Below are 15,866 nucleotides of genomic sequence, written 5' to 3'. Positions count from 1 at the left end.
ATGTGGAAATATAATGGCCCTAGCTTTCATTTTAAAAGTCTACAGAAAACCACCAGACTTATTCTTTTAGAACTGAGAAAGTTTGAAAAGGTTACTCTCTTATCAAATATCACAAAAACCAAACAGATTTGACCCTAATTGCTTTCTTACATGGCCCCTCTGTGCTGCTCCAGTAGATTCCTGGAAGTCAATGATAGATACATATTTCACTCTGAACGTTTCTCTTAATGCACATATAGTGTGAAAGTGAATTTCCCTCTATGTAATTTCTGTCCCAGAGTACAGAGTCTGCTAATGGTCTGACATGACAAATGACTCTGCCTTACTGCAGATTTACATTAGTTAAAGGAAAGGATTTGCATAAGTTATCTCTAACATAAATTTCACTTCAATAACTAACGTTGGCTCAAATATCACCCTAGCAAAAAAACAAATAGAAAACCTATACAGTGCTCCAGAAATATATGGATTTGTATTATCTGGCTCCCTATTTTGGGACTTTCATTAGCATTATCTAGGTGACAATTCTCAAAAACAGCAGCTCTCTACGTAAACGTCACGCTGCGATGCGCTGTGAGCTTGTAGATCGGCTTTGCCACGCGAAAATAATGAAAGATGGCGTTAAAGCAACTCAATCCACTGATATTAAATAAAGGTTTCAAATAAAAGCAAATAAATGATTGGTGTTCAAAGTTCAATAACCTGTGCGTGGCAATTCAGCGATGCCCTCCTGAATCCCAGTCATCCCCACTGATAGGCCTGCGTTATAAAGCTGCCAAATGGACTATAAATTAATATACCACCAGAAGCATATGGGGTGAAATGGAATGCTCTGTATCGGTTCAACAAAAGGTGCTACATCTTTAAAGCAGATATGTGATATGAAATTTTTACAGCTGAAGGAGAAATGTCACAGAGCATTGATAAGAGAGCGATGAACTTTCCCCCCCCCCCCCCCACCCCATCCCCCCACCAAGCCACTATTATCAGGTCCCGGTGAACAAAATGCATCATTTATAACCCAGAGCCCACACTATTATCTCCGGGCGAGACACTTGTTTTAACAGTGAAGGACCTCCAGCCCACCCCCCACAGTACCCTCACCCACACCCTCCCCTCCCCAGTGAAGGACCTCCAGCCCACATCCCCCCACCCCCCACAGTACCCTCACCCACACCCTCCCCTCCCCAGTGAAGGACCTCCAGCCCACCCCCCACCACCCCCCACACTACCCTCACCCACACCCCCCCCCTCCCCAGTGAAGGACCTCCGTTTGGTTCTGTCCATCCCTTTGAACAGCAGGAGAAGTTGACCCTTTTCTGGCGGTGGTGGAAGTATTTTTTTTCTTTACTTTAGTAAAAGTATCAGTACTATAATATTTTAAAAAGTACTCTGTAGCAAGTAAAAGGCCTGTATACATTTGTTTACTTGAGTAAAAGTCCAAAAGGATTGGCATCAAGTATTGAAAAATGAACATACTCAAATAAAGTAAAAGTACCTAAAAATTGTACTTGAGTGAATGTACAATGTACTTGTAGTGTATACTTTCCACCACTCGTTTCCAGGCAACCACAGTGAGCTTGACTGAGGGAGGGGGGGGGGGGTATGTAGCAGGGCAGACAGGCAGTGGAATGGGGGGGGGACAAGCCAAAGGGATTAGGGTATTTTAACTCTGACGGATTGGGGGGCAGGGGGGGGGGGGATAGGGGTTGTTGGTGGGCCAGCTGGGAGTGTGGGGTGTGGGCGGGTAACAAATAAAAATCCTCAGTGCTGGTTTGATCACGTTCAGAAATATGATATATATTTGTAATTGCGAAAATAATCTATTACAATAGCCTATCTATAAACTCAAAACGTGCATTGGAGCTTGTAGATCAGCTACAGTATTCTTGCATGACACTGTTGTATGGCGAAGTATAAAATAAGGCTTAAGTGGTTTGCTGAGATTGTTTAATGTACCCCATTATTGAGTGGTGCAACCACTCCTATAGACAGCTACTGTATGTGTCCCTGGCTGGCTGGGTCTGAGCACGGAAATTGCATATTTTCACCACCAAGTGTCACTGTTGTGTAGCCTAACACACACACACACACACACACACACACACACACACACACACACACACACAGAGGCCAGAGAGGCGAGCTTGCACAGTACAGTACAGTACAGTACAGTACAGTACAGTACAGTACAGTACAGTACAGTACAGTACAGTACAGTACAGTACAGTACAGTACAGTACAGTACAGTACAGTACAGTACAGCACCACTCACTTTAAACTGGTCTGATTTTTACTCTATCTCTGAGTTAAACGCTATTTCCTGTGTGGCAGGGATTCCTAAGCAGTTCTTTTTAGGCGCCCTCAACAATGCATGCAGTAACTGAATATAAAGTTACTGCATGCACATTGCAATCATGCCACTAAAGGGTGAAAAGAAAACCATTATTTGGAAGACTTGGATGCATGCTTTGGACATGGATGTTGCTGTTGTTAGTTGTTGTCATTGAACTGAAATATAGCAGTTGTCAAGGACTCAGTTTGATCAAAGGCCTGCAGAAGTTAGCAGTGAGGATGCTGACAACAATCTGCAAGGCATCCATCTTTAGAGAAGTGCTGCGGTGTCTGTTGATAGCATGTAAAAGGAAGACAGGAAAACTTAAAGAATGATTGTGCTCACACAAAGATATGGCCATATCACAAACAACATCTAGAGGACACGCTATTATTCAAGGAATCTGATCTGTTTTAAATGCTTCCTGAAATTTGAGAACCATCAAAAAGACATTACTCCAAACTGGGCCTGTCAGAATAAATGAGTAATTGTGGATTTATTCATTGGCAGCTATAGACGCCATGTGCCTGAAACGTTTCTTCTTGCAGAAGTTATGTCCAGAAAGAAAACAGACAATGAACATTTTAAACAAACTTAACACATGCTCCTCTATGACCTCTTGCACACCTACTCCGAAACTGATGCATGGGTTACATGCATGGATTACATTTGGGCGCGACTCCAGCCTTCTAGAAGTTGGTCTGTGTGTGTCTGTGTGTCCGGACTCTCCGGAGCTAATCTCGCAAACCGCTGGAGCGATCAGTGCTGAATTTCTTGTGCACACTGCCAGTAGGCCACACAGTACCTCCACTAATACTGTTCACATATTTGAATAAATATCAGAATATCAGGCTGAAACCTTGCCCACATTTGGAGTCATATAGATATGTCATAGGCTTGCAACATGAAGTCCGAGATCCACATTGGAGCCACTCCATTCCCAGATATTTTTAACCCAGTTTGCGTTTTGTTTAGATGCATTAAAAACATATTAACTGATGCATTGATTCTTATGCTTAAATGCGGTGTAAATGTTTTTTTTTATTTTTTGTTTTTTTTAGGTTAAAGCTATACTGCTTATAATCACTGCTATAGTTTTTATAGTAGGAGCCTCCCAATCTCTCTAGCTCGTTAGTAAACAGAAAATACATCAGAATAACAAGGGAGAATTCTCTCTTGTTATTCTGAGCCTAGTGTAATTTATCAGCTTCAATTTACTTACAATTGAGTTACTTACAATTTCATTTTTGTAACTGATCGTATCCCTACCTGAAAATGTGTTTTCTGTTTACTAGCAACAATAATCAGAATATACTGTATATAATATATAAAGGTGTCATATGCAGACAATATGAAATAGAAGATCTACAATCTTTTGTGTTTAATTTTCACTAATGTTGCCGCTACAGTGTGATACCTCAATTTCTCTCTGGGATCAATAAAGGAACCTTACCTTATCTTATCTTATCTTATCTATCTGAAGAACAATTTGTGTACTGTAACACATTTGTATGAACTACATTTCCCGCAGAGCTGTGATTATGAAAATAATAAAGTATTCAGATATAGCTACCAAAACAATCTCTGCACCAGACAATGCCTACAGTAAAGTGAGTAAACACAGTGACATCGGATTCTTTAAATTTGGCAGTTAATTCAGGCGTACTATTTTTAAAGTACCGTACCTCTGATTCTCCTCCCAAGTCAATTACCAGACCTCCAACTTCCCCTGGGTAACGGAGAATTCTGTTTGGGGTTTTTTTCTTTTTTCCTGTGTGACCTAGTTGTCTTTTGTGAGTAGGTTTTAGCAGGAGCAGTTTGACAGTCAACAGATAAGATGGATTAAGCTTTTTTTTTTTTTTTTCATCCAGTTTTGATGTGAACAGCGTAAAAGCGGGTTAAATCATCGAGTTTCAGGAGTATTTTTAAATGCCTGGAGATAGTGTGATAAAGGAGCTAAACCTAAAGGCTTGGGCTGGGAAGGTCAAGGTCGAGGTTTTAGCGACCAGCTACCCGCCGATGAGGCCAACCTTCGTCTCTCTCAAAGCGGGCTCACTGCAGCAGCCAAGTCCACCTCTCATCACTCGGAGAAAAGATACATGGGAGAAGTGAAACAAAATCCCACAACCGCACTATGGGCAACATCAAAGAGCAACGCACCCCTACCTTCTGTGTATGTGTGACTGTGTATGTGTGACTGTGTGTGTGTGTGTGTGTGTGTGTGTGTGTGTGTGTGTGTGTGTGTGTGTGTGTGTGTGTGTGTGTGTGTGTGTGTGTGTGTGTGTGTGTGTGTGTGTGTGTGTGTGGCTCCTGACTGCATGCTGTGTGCATGAATGAGCTAGGCATCTATAAAACAAACATGCACGTGTGTGTGGTGTGACTGCGTATGCATGTCCATATACAATACATACCGGTACATGTAAAAGATGTAAGTATTCCTCCATGAAAACAACTGACGTAGTGTAGTGTAATCATGTTCTGATTATTTCTATAAAAAACCCCACCAATTAAATTGTTGACGTAAGAGGCAACACAGGACTGTGACACACATACTAATCAACCCGGTTTATGATGATAGAGAATTAAATTATATTTTAAGGATATCATTTGCTTGGAATCCCCCATCCTGATCGCAGGCGTGCTTAACATGGGCACAGGAACTGACAGCTGTATCGCCACGTGGTACAGCTCAGCCAATCCTGAATTCATTTGAATTTTAAGTCGCTTTGCTTCTGAAGGCACTTGAGCATTATGAAAAGGTGAAGAGGCAAGGCGACCAAAATCAAAATTAAAATGAAAGACCGATCAAATATTGTTGTCACAAGTTTATCTATCAGCACTTCACATCGGTACAACATGAGACGTGAAGTTGGGTTGGAGACATTTTTAAGGAGGACATAGTTAGACACATTTTGAGGACGTCGATTCCAGCACTGCTGCTCATGTCGGTGACAGGGAAGAGTAATCCTATACACAGGCTGCTATTGTGAAATGAGAAACTAGCCTCCTTCACTGGCAGAGACCAGATGCACCTCTCTCTCTCTCTCTCTCTCTCTCTCTGTCCTAATCTGTAAACGACTTAAAGGAGCCTTATCTCCAGGCTCTTCTGCTTCATTTCATGCTTGATTTACTTTAATTTGTCTGATAGGGCACAAGGATTTGGAAATGGCCCATCTTTCGGTGGAAAATGTTCTGATTTTTCTCTGGCATTGTTATGTGGAGGTTTTTGACTTTTCTCTCTCCCTCTCTTTTTCTTTTTCTCTCTCTCTCCCTCTCCTCCACCGCCATCTCTCTCTCTCTCTCTCTCCCTCTCCTCCACCGCCATCTCTCTCTCTCTCTCTCTCTCCCTCTCCTCCACCGCCATCTCTCTCTCTCTCTCTCTCCCTCTCCTCCACCGCCATCTCTCTCTCTCTCTCTCTCCCTCTCCTCCACCGCCATCTCTCTCTCTCTCTCACTCCCACTTACTCTCTCCCTCTCTCCATCTCTCCTTTTCCTTTCCTTGAGAGGGGAATCTTGCTCCAGTGCAACAGTCTGTTTGAGTGCATTTAGATTCGAGCTAACGCAGCAGAAACAAGTTTTCCATGTGGTGTGATTTTGTGATGGGCAACGGCGACACTGGAGTGGTGTTTGCCTTTCAGATTCACATTGGGTGCGGTGCAGCCGAGTGCTTCAAACCACAAAGATCTTATGTTTAAGTTAAGAGGCGACTGGCCCTCCAGTTTAGCAAGTGGGTGAGCGGCTGGCGCTGATAAAGTTGCTCCACAATGAAGGGACAGGGCGACAAGCGTCATGTCTGCAGATGCCTTGACTCCCTTTCTGCTAGCGGAACTCAAGTCCTTCCATGGCTGTCTGGCTCTTCCCATCACCAAGACGTCTCCCCACTTAGATCCTGTGACTGAATGGCAGCAGAGGCAGTCAGCTATGATTCCAGTCAGAGCCATATCTTGCCAGATCCTGAATAATCTCAATTCCCTCCCACCAATGAGCCAAGCATAGAAGCAACACAAAAACCCACAGAGAAAGAATACAAGAAGGCTGGGATGAGCTGCCTGAGTGGACTGCATGCACAGTGTGTAAGATGGGTGACATAATGACACTGGTCCTCCCTACAGAACCACAGTGGACAACCATAGGCACAGGGACATATAGACAGGCTGCATTAATTAAGCTGCTTGAGGGGTTTTGTCTTCTTTTTTTTTTCATTATAAAAAATATATAAAATATAAACAAGGCTTGGATATGTAAAATGTGGAAAAGTAAAATGGGAATTTATAATGTATATACTGTATATAGTGTATACTGTACATACTGTAAATCATGAATAGATAAATGTGTTTGCAACAGTTACAGCTCAGTTAGACCACGCTGCAATATGCAACGTCACTAACCCAACGTCTACAAAATGAGCATTATTGAACAACTAACCAGTCACAGGCAAGCATGGAAGAAATGCAAGAGAAAGTGCATACGCACGCACACATGCAGGCACACATGCAGGCACGCACGCATGCACGCGCACACACACACGCACACTCACAGACACACACACACGCGCGCGCGCGCACGCACACACACAAACACACACACAGTGTCACACACACACACACACACACACACACACACGTGCACGTGCTCGTGCACACAGGCAGGGAGACCATTGAAATTCATCTCACAGCCTGAATTTACTTAACTGCGGGTCTGTGCGCAGTGATAAACGGAGTGATGATCCGGCAACACGTCTTTATCCATGCTTTGCTTTAATTAACGGCGGCTTGTTTGTTGAAAAGATGATTAATATGCCAATGAAAATTGCATAATTGAATACCACAACACTCACACAATCAGGGAGGAACATGCCGTTTTTTTTTTATTAACTTTTTTATTATCGTTATTATTATATTATTTGGTATTTTAATTCCGTTGACAAGCGGTTCCCACCTCCCCCCACCTCACACCTCGGGACACAAAAAGGAAGGTAGAATCGGTGTGACCGGGGGGGCCACGCTGGGGGCCGCGCTGGGGGCCGCGTTGGGCACGGCTGTTCATCACCACTGAGGGGCCCGTCAGAGACAGGGGCACTGCTCTGATATCAATACCTTTCACTGTGAAGGGTGTGTGTGTGTGTGTGTGTGTGTGTGTGTGTGTGTGTGTGTGTGTGTGTGTGTGTGTGTGTGTGTGTGTGTGTGTGTGTGTGTGTGAGTGCGTGCGTGTGTGTGTGTGTGTGTGTGTGTGCGTGCGTGCGTGCGTGCGTGAGAGAGAGATAGAGAGAGAGAGAGAGAGAGAGAGAGAGAGAGAGAGAGAGAGAGAGAGGGAGGGAGGGGATGCAGTCATGGGATGAGCTGGAGTTACTGTAGCTACACCACACAGTAAAATACGAGGGTACAAATGTAACTAAAGGGGCTGTGGATTTGACAGTGTAGGTGGGATTCTGTACACATTCCTGTAGCCGAATGGGAATGCCATTATGGGGACACGAAACGGAATTAAAGTAAAACACGACTCTACACATGAATATGAAATGAAGCACTATCTCAGACTTGGGCTCCCAGATTTAGCGAAAATCCCCACAGAACCATGCATGAAGAACAAAATTTGAAGCAAGTCACTCAAATATACTTTGTGTTTTTGCACACACAAAAGAAGTAATGGAGAGAATGATCCAAGGCACAAGTAAGTTTCACTTGACTAATTCAGAGTTTACCCAGCATTACATCCCCTAACACAACTTGTGTGAATGTCTCCATGTAAATGCTGAATACACACATCAAATATTCAACCAATTACAATGATACCTCTTAGAAATAAAATAAAATGGTACAGCCACAGTAGCGCCTGGGAGGGTAAGCATCACAGAACAAACATATTCACAGAGCTAAAGAAAGATGCGTTAGGAGTCAAGTCCCCAGAGGCAGAAACACTACCACCAGCCGCGTTTTAAAACCAGCCTTTTTAGCAACTGCTCTCGTTTACACTTTACACTGAAATCCTTAGACTCCTGCAACTGAAACAGCGCTCACAATAGAAGGTGCCATTGTGAGTTCTGCTAAGTGGACACATAGCCTATTGAAATGCGGACAGAAATGGTCGAAAGCGAATTATCTTATTAAGGGAATTCTTTACTGTGCCATAACCCACACATTCACACACAAACACTGAAACTAGGAATGAATACAGTGACATCTTCCTCAAATGATAAGAACAGTGATTGCATTTAGCCCTATTTTAGATTATATAACTAACAGCCATGAAGTTCCACTATAAAGCCTCTTAGTATAGCGGATCAGTGACTACATTTGCATCAAGGCAATTCAGCATAGGAGTACAGTGATTTGTCTAATCTCTTGTTGCATATTTTCATCGTTATAATCATACATTCAACGTATGCCCACGCGCGCGTGCACGTGTGTATGCGTGTGCGCACGTGTGTTGGAAGGCAGGTGAACGTGATGTGTGTACACAACACCATTATGAATCCTTTCACTAAGAGTGCGGAAATAAACTTATCAGAAAAGGCGATGGACAATGTTTACAGATACAGACATTTATTGCAATTTAGTTTAACATCACTTAGGGGACCCAGAACTCGCAGAGTAGCTGATGATGGACTTTCATCAACAGTATCAGCTATCTCATAGTGTCATTCATGTTTCACGAGACTTGTCAGGAGACTCTGAATAAACCCCTGGAGGAGGGAGATAAAACCATCCTTTTGAGAGAGAATTGCCATGATGCACGTCCAAATTTCATGATTACAAGAAAAGAAGTGGGGGGAGGGGGTGTGTGCAAATGAAAGCCTGTGCAGAAAGTTTTCAGTTTGCTGATATAACAGTCAACAGTGTCTGTAAGTCTACTTAAAACGCTTAGGTATCAGCCGAGGCAGCTGCGACATCCCCGTCTTATGATTCTGTCAAGACAGTACACTATCAAACCTTTCATTCCACTCCCAAGCTACATTTCCGGTGACAAAAGCCCTGCGAATGCCTCCTGAAGGATTCATCTATATCCTAATTTTACCAATCCAATTTAACTGGAGCAGCTGGAGTGGTCTGAGCACTAGTTTACCAATCTTTGCTTTCCAAGACTCAGTGTGCTGAAGGCTGGAGGGGTTCAATCAATGGTGCTTTGATCTCGGCTGGAACCATAATTATTTAACATTGTTACAAGGATTTCTCTAATCCATCCTACCATTAAATCCCTTTTACACCCTCATCTTCTGCAGCCTAATCTGCATCTGGGCTCCGTTTGTCTCTCTCCCTCATTCCGGCTCGCCCCTCCTTCCTTACAACACCCTGACTTTATAGCAGACATTGCTTCCAAGTTAGAAACGTTAGCAATGCCCTACGCATGGAGAGCCACCTGACTGAAGGCATGTGTCATCACACAATCATTTAAATGCAGAACTGTAACGTTTTTAACCGGTATTTGATTCTAGACTTGCTGTCAGCTCACTTTAATTTCATTTAGTTAAGGAAGTGGGTTTTCGTTTAAAAAAATCAATTATTTAGAAGTATTTGGAAAAAGAAGATTCTAATTTGCAAAACGCGAACTGAAAAAAGTGCTATCATAAGTTAATATATGACAGTATAAATTTACTCATGAAATTAGATGAATTAAAAGTGAGTTGAACATGATCTTCTGAACCAACAAGTCTGTTATAAATCAGAGACGCCTCTGAGGGTTGGGCTCACTTTAACCCATTTTGGCGGGAACCCCTTTTGGTGTTAGCATTATGTTATGCTTTAGCTATTGAAAAATAGCAGATCTACAAGCTCATAGCACGCCACCAAGTGGCGCGCTACGAGCTTGTAGGTCTACTATTTTTGAAAAATCGTGAAAATATTTATTTCAGAAAACTGGAGGATTTAGAAGAATTTTTTTAAATTTTTAGGTCAGGCCTAAATGGGTTAACCCATTTTCATTTAGGACTGAGGCCCATTTTTGCTATACTGTATATATTATAGATGGCAACAAGAACCCCAAAAGGGGTTCCCGTCCTGAATGGGTTAAGCTTTCTTTTTATTTCAATTTAACTAAACAAAAACTTTCTTCAGATGAACTGAATATAAAATGTTCAAGTGAACGAGCGTATGTTTCTTGAAGTTTATATTGGTGATCATTTTGACTCACAACAAAAAAAGGTCCCACCGTCCTCCTGCAAATATTTGCATACAGTCTGTGTTTAGCCACGTTATAAATAGCAGCACGGCCACCGCAAACATTTGCTGAGGCACCTGCCTCACCACTGTAGCCATCTGGGCCTCCAATTCTCCTAGCATAACATATGTGCATAATGGTTATTGTTTTTGTGTGTGTGTGTGTGTGTGTGTGTGTGTGTGTGTGTGTGTGTGTGTGTGTGTGTGTGTGTGTGTGTGTGTATGTGTGTGTCTGCGTGCATGCGTGCGTGCGTGCGTGCGTGCGTGCGTGCGTGCGTGCGTGCGTGCGTGCGTGCGTGCGTGGAGTGTGGACTGGAAGAGGAAGGTCCAGCCACTAGCACTTCTACGCTGGCTGGAGTCAATATTGAAGCTTGATTCATAATTCGTCGTGTGGCGGTGTTGCGCGTCGAAAATAGCAGATCTACAAGCTCATGGTGCGTCGCCATGCGACACGTCATGAGCTTGTAGATCTGCTATTTTCGGCATGAGAGCATGAGACTCTAAGAAGTATACATGAAGAGAAGCCACATTTTCCAGAGAGCGATTTATGCTTTAATGTCTTAAAAGGGGGAAGGGTGGAGGTAGATGAAGAAGGATTGGGGTGGCAGGAGGTGGGCTCCGCTTGTGTCCAACTGTCAGGTACCATCTCGGACGGCCACTCCTTCATCTGACCCCTGCCTGGCTGTGGCCCACGCCCAGCTGGCACTAAGAGGCGAGCAGGCTGGGCCATGCCCGTCAGGGACAGCCAAGCCAGGAGATTTTGTGTGCAAGGTGGTCACACCGGCTTCTGTTACCTTTGTGTTTAGTGCTCAACTCCTCCTTCTCGCTTGTTTCACTCCCTTTGTTTAAGTGACCTTTTGCGCCTTTTCTAGACTTCTCTGTTGCGTTATCTTAAATCTGGGTTTTCGCTTATCTGGTGTGGGGAGAACGAGTCAGCGTATTGCTTCAAAAGGTAGCAATATGAAGTAGTCAATATGATAACGCAGCGCTTGGGATTAAAGGTTATAGTGCACATTACGGTGTATGTTATCACCTATAAAACCCACTTCATTGGGTCACAGACAGTAGATTCACATACAATAAAACACTAGACTGGATCGGGTATTAATTCCTACAGCAAATGCACATCCTGTAGAAATGACATGGCTTCTTACAGGCAGCACTCTCAGAAACCCAGAGTTTCCACTAGTTTTATAGGGGGGTGTGGCTTACACCAGCAGACATTTAGATAAGGCTGAGAACAAGTTCATTAGCAGAGTTAGCTAGCTAACACCCTTCATTCTCAATTAGCCTAGAGGAGAGAAAGTCTGAGAGAGAGCGAGAGAGAGAGAGAGAGAGAGAGAGAGAGAGAGAGAGAGAGAGCGAGAGAGAGAGAGAGAGAGAGAGAGAATGAGAAAGGCTCAGATCCTTATCACCGCTAGTCCATGAAAATGAATACAATAGCTTGACATGCTATCACCCATATCGGTGGCTGATTGCAAAACATCCGTGACTGGAAATGAACATTAAAGAAGAAGATTGCTGTGCAGATTTGCTTAAGGTCATATTTCTAGAGAGAGAGAAAGAAAGAGAGAGAGAGAGAGAGATGAAGAGACGGGGAAACTGACTGGGTGTTCTGGGAGGATCCACATCAGAAGCCTACATAGTAGTGTTAATTTACAGTGTGAGTGTACAAATGAAAAAACAAAATAGCTTTGAGGGACTGTAACTCCCAGAGTGTTACAAATGGAGCCAAATGGACTCTTATGGGTCCATTTGGTTCCATTTGCACACTGAAGAAGGTCACATTGTGACCACTGAAGAAGGTCACACGACCGAAAGCTTGCATTAAACTCAGATAGGTGTGCAGGTGTGTTCTGTTTCATAAACGCTCAGAGTTAAAATAACACTCTACGCCGAACAACAGAGAAAGAATGAGCTGTCAAATTAACTCTTAATCCGCCAGCATTTATTGATAAATTGTGACAATTCACGCCAGCATTTTTTCCTGTTCAGCTCTTATTTTGAAGAGCCCAAATTTCCAGACAGGAAGTGATGAACTTATGCTAGGGTGTGTGACGATGCAAGATCTCTTCCTTGTTTACCGTCCGGTCTAATGGAGTCTAATGGAAGGCATCACAGAGTCTGCTCTGGGCTGTGGAATAAACCTTGTTTTGACCAGAAATGCTATCTGGGAGGAATAGGAGATACAGGCGATTGAAAGAAACAGATAGAATGGGTGTTTATGGGCACGATGATAATGATCGCACGATCCTGTGTTATTGACAGCACCAGCTAGCAACCCGACGCTAACGTGAGTAGCATTATATATATACAATCAAAAGCACTATAAAAGCCCAATTGCCGTAGAGCTACGGCAATGGCGTTAAGCGTAACATTGCCTTTAATAGATTAATGGCAATGGCGGACGTTGTGTTAATAGCAAGTCACGCGGCTCTTGGCTGTCACAGACAGGAAGACAGACAGAGAGCAGGGACCAACCTCAGACGCCACTTGACTTGATGAGCTGCTAAAGTGGGGGATGAAATACCAGAAAAGGAAAAAATAAAAAAAACTTCAATTGCAGGATGTATATCGTGAAACCTTTTGTTGTTACTCTGCAAAAAAGGGAACTAGTATGAAGGTGCTTCAATGGAATCACCAAAGCAGGTGGGCATGTTCTGAGTTAGCCCACCTCATTAAAAAATCTTCACTCCCCTTTTATGCAATATAGCCATTACATTAACATCCTATTCAGATGCACACACAGAGTGATTAAAAATTATCTGTTGGTGATCGTAATCGCACCTGCTTAAACTTAAGCCAAGGCAGTGACAAAGAACTTTTTGAATGTGGCCACTATCTGAACATTTACAAAGAGATTAAAGGGTAGACAGTCTCAAACTAAATAAATTTGCTTTTAATCGCTTTGAACAGGAAGTCATGTCATTTCAAATGTACCCTATCTGATTGTCTGATTCCACTCTTTATTCAAATTATATAACATGCCCATCTGACTTTTCCCACACAATGAGAAAAATTAAAAAGGGAAATGACCTTTCTTGGCAGCCATGATGTGAGAGTGAATGGCATTATTATTATGCTCCGAGATTAATTTCTGCCCATTTTGTGCTGCCCATTGAGAAAACAAAGGAAGAGTACAAATGCCTCACTGTAACTTTGCTAATTGGTTTGGTATGCATCATGGAGGTGTTAGGTAGAATGTAGTTCATAACTGCTATGATGTTTGCAACAGTGCGACAGTTAATCAAACTAATCGATTTAATCTAATATAAAAAATATAATAGATAATCAACCATTTCATGAAATAATGGATTAATATTCATTCCGTATTTTGGGCATATTAAAGGCAAGTATAGCTTCAAGGAAATAAAATAAAATCATTTGTAGATCTGCTATTTTAGCTATTTTTGGTGTTTAATCCACACATTTATACTTACTTAATCCTCATTGAATCCCCTTTGTTTTTAAAAATGCTTCTCGATTATTCAATCAATGTAAAACGTAATCAATAGAATAATTGCTAAGAAGATAATTGATAGTGGCTAAGCAGATAGTATGGCTAAACAGACTGGAAGACTATCTGCCCACATGAGTATTTGAGTTCTGTTCCCCCAGGGGACCATACATATATGAAAATGTGTTCCCTTTGAGTTTTATCGGACAGAGGTGTGTGCTAAATGACATGTTTTAGTATGTATTACAGTAGAGGTTATAAAGCAGCGTTGCTGTCTCCAAACTGGATATCGCGTGATAACGCAGAGGCACTGGTCCGCAGGGCTGACCACCAGATACTGGCTTGTCTGTGGCTTGCTGTATCATTAAATGGCTCCCATGTCCCCGCGATCAGGTCCTCGGCTGCAGCTGTTGGAACCAACCCCACTGAACGATGAGACAAATCCACTACTTTAATCCCGTAATGCCTGATTTGTACTTTGCTGCACGACGGTGTCGCTTGCCGAAGAATAACGGATTCTCAGGCTGGCGCCTGGCGATGCAGCACATAAAAATCTGTTACTGTCGCCGAGCGACACCATCGCGCAAGAAAGTATAAGTCAGGCTTAAGAGTCTTTGTCTGTCTCTGATTTTGTCTCTCCATTTCTCTCTCTCACTGGTCTCTATCTCTCTCTCACTCCCCCCCCCCCCCCCCCCCCCCCCTCTTCTCTGCTTGTCCAGCAGTGTGTTCTGAGCCGCTAATTCCCATTCTGACGGCCGCGGAGAGGCAGGAAGCATAATTACAGTCAGTCATAGATCCAGTCATAGTACATCCATCCCGCCTTTCAAAGCACTATTTTTAAGCTCAGCATTTTCTTGCCCAAAAGGGCCTTTTTCCGCATGTGATGCCTTCTTTTTTTGTCACGGCCCCCACACTTCTGAGCTGACCCCCTCAGCCCTGTCTCCTGACTGATCACAGTGATGCTTTATTACTGTCGTCCCTTCGCTCTTATCTTTAGCCAGCAATGCTCATTTCCTTCCCCAGATTTAAATGCAAATGTGAAATTTAATGATAAATGCATTATCTGATAGGTGTGATAACACTGATTCACTGTCAGTATAAAATACACACCCCAGGGGGCTTCTGGCTAGCTAGCACAACTTGCCAAAATCCACTTTTTCTCTCGCTTTTGGAAAATATATAAACGCGTGTACCTGCAATAAATTCTCGAGGTCATATTGCGCATTAAATGGAACTGTGTTTTGTGTGTTCAGCAGTGTGGGCGTAGGCGTATTGCTTGAACAGTAATTGCTGCGTAACTAGTATGTTATTATCCATCACAGTGATGAAGTGACTTTAAATAAAGAGGGGCAAAACAAGATAATGGAAAGTCTAAACACTCGAAGAAACCAAGGACAATATGCCTGGTACTGTAACAGGACATTTTCAACAAAGAAAAGCTCCAATTTCTAGTGATTACTATGAGGTTTCTTTGGGAAGCTAGTCTATTTCCAAGTACAGTACAGCAAGATTAAAAGCAAAGCAACTTAACCCATTTTGACCTGACTTTTTTTTTTTTTAAATGACTTTTTAAAATGTAATTTTTTTCTGAAAAACCTCATGTTTCTATATCAGTGGTTCTCAATATTTCATGTCAAGGACCCCAAAGATTATATGTAATAGGCCGCCGACCCCCATCTGAAAATATGTTGTTCCAGGGACCTCCCCAGAAGCAAAGATTTGAGTTGGAAACTCTGAAAGAATACATATTCAAAGATTTGTGCCACATTTTCACGATTTTTCAAAAATAGCAGACCTACAAGCTCATAGCGCGCCACTCGGTGGCGCGCTATGAGCTTGTAGATCTGCTATTTTTCAATAGCTAAAGCATAACATAATGCTAACACCAAAAGGGGTTCCCGCCCAAAATGGCTTAATCTAG

At 42.7% G+C, this 15,866-nt stretch overlaps 1 protein-coding gene across 1 annotated transcript in view; it reads right to left on the bottom strand.

Annotated features, from left to right (window-relative positions):
• zfpm2a (zinc finger protein, FOG family member 2a) overlaps window positions 1-15,866 on the bottom strand; it is a gene marked incomplete at its 5' end in the record, with an annotated part of 151,274 nt that overhangs the window by 84,870 nt on the left and 50,538 nt on the right. The window lies entirely within an intron of this gene.

This window comes from Electrona antarctica, assembly GCF_951216825.1.
Source record: "Electrona antarctica genome assembly, chromosome: 6".
NCBI lineage: Eukaryota > Metazoa > Chordata > Actinopteri > Myctophiformes > Myctophidae > Electrona > Electrona antarctica.
The sequence above is the reverse complement of the archived record's forward strand: the minus strand, read 5'-3'. Positions and strand labels throughout refer to the sequence as shown.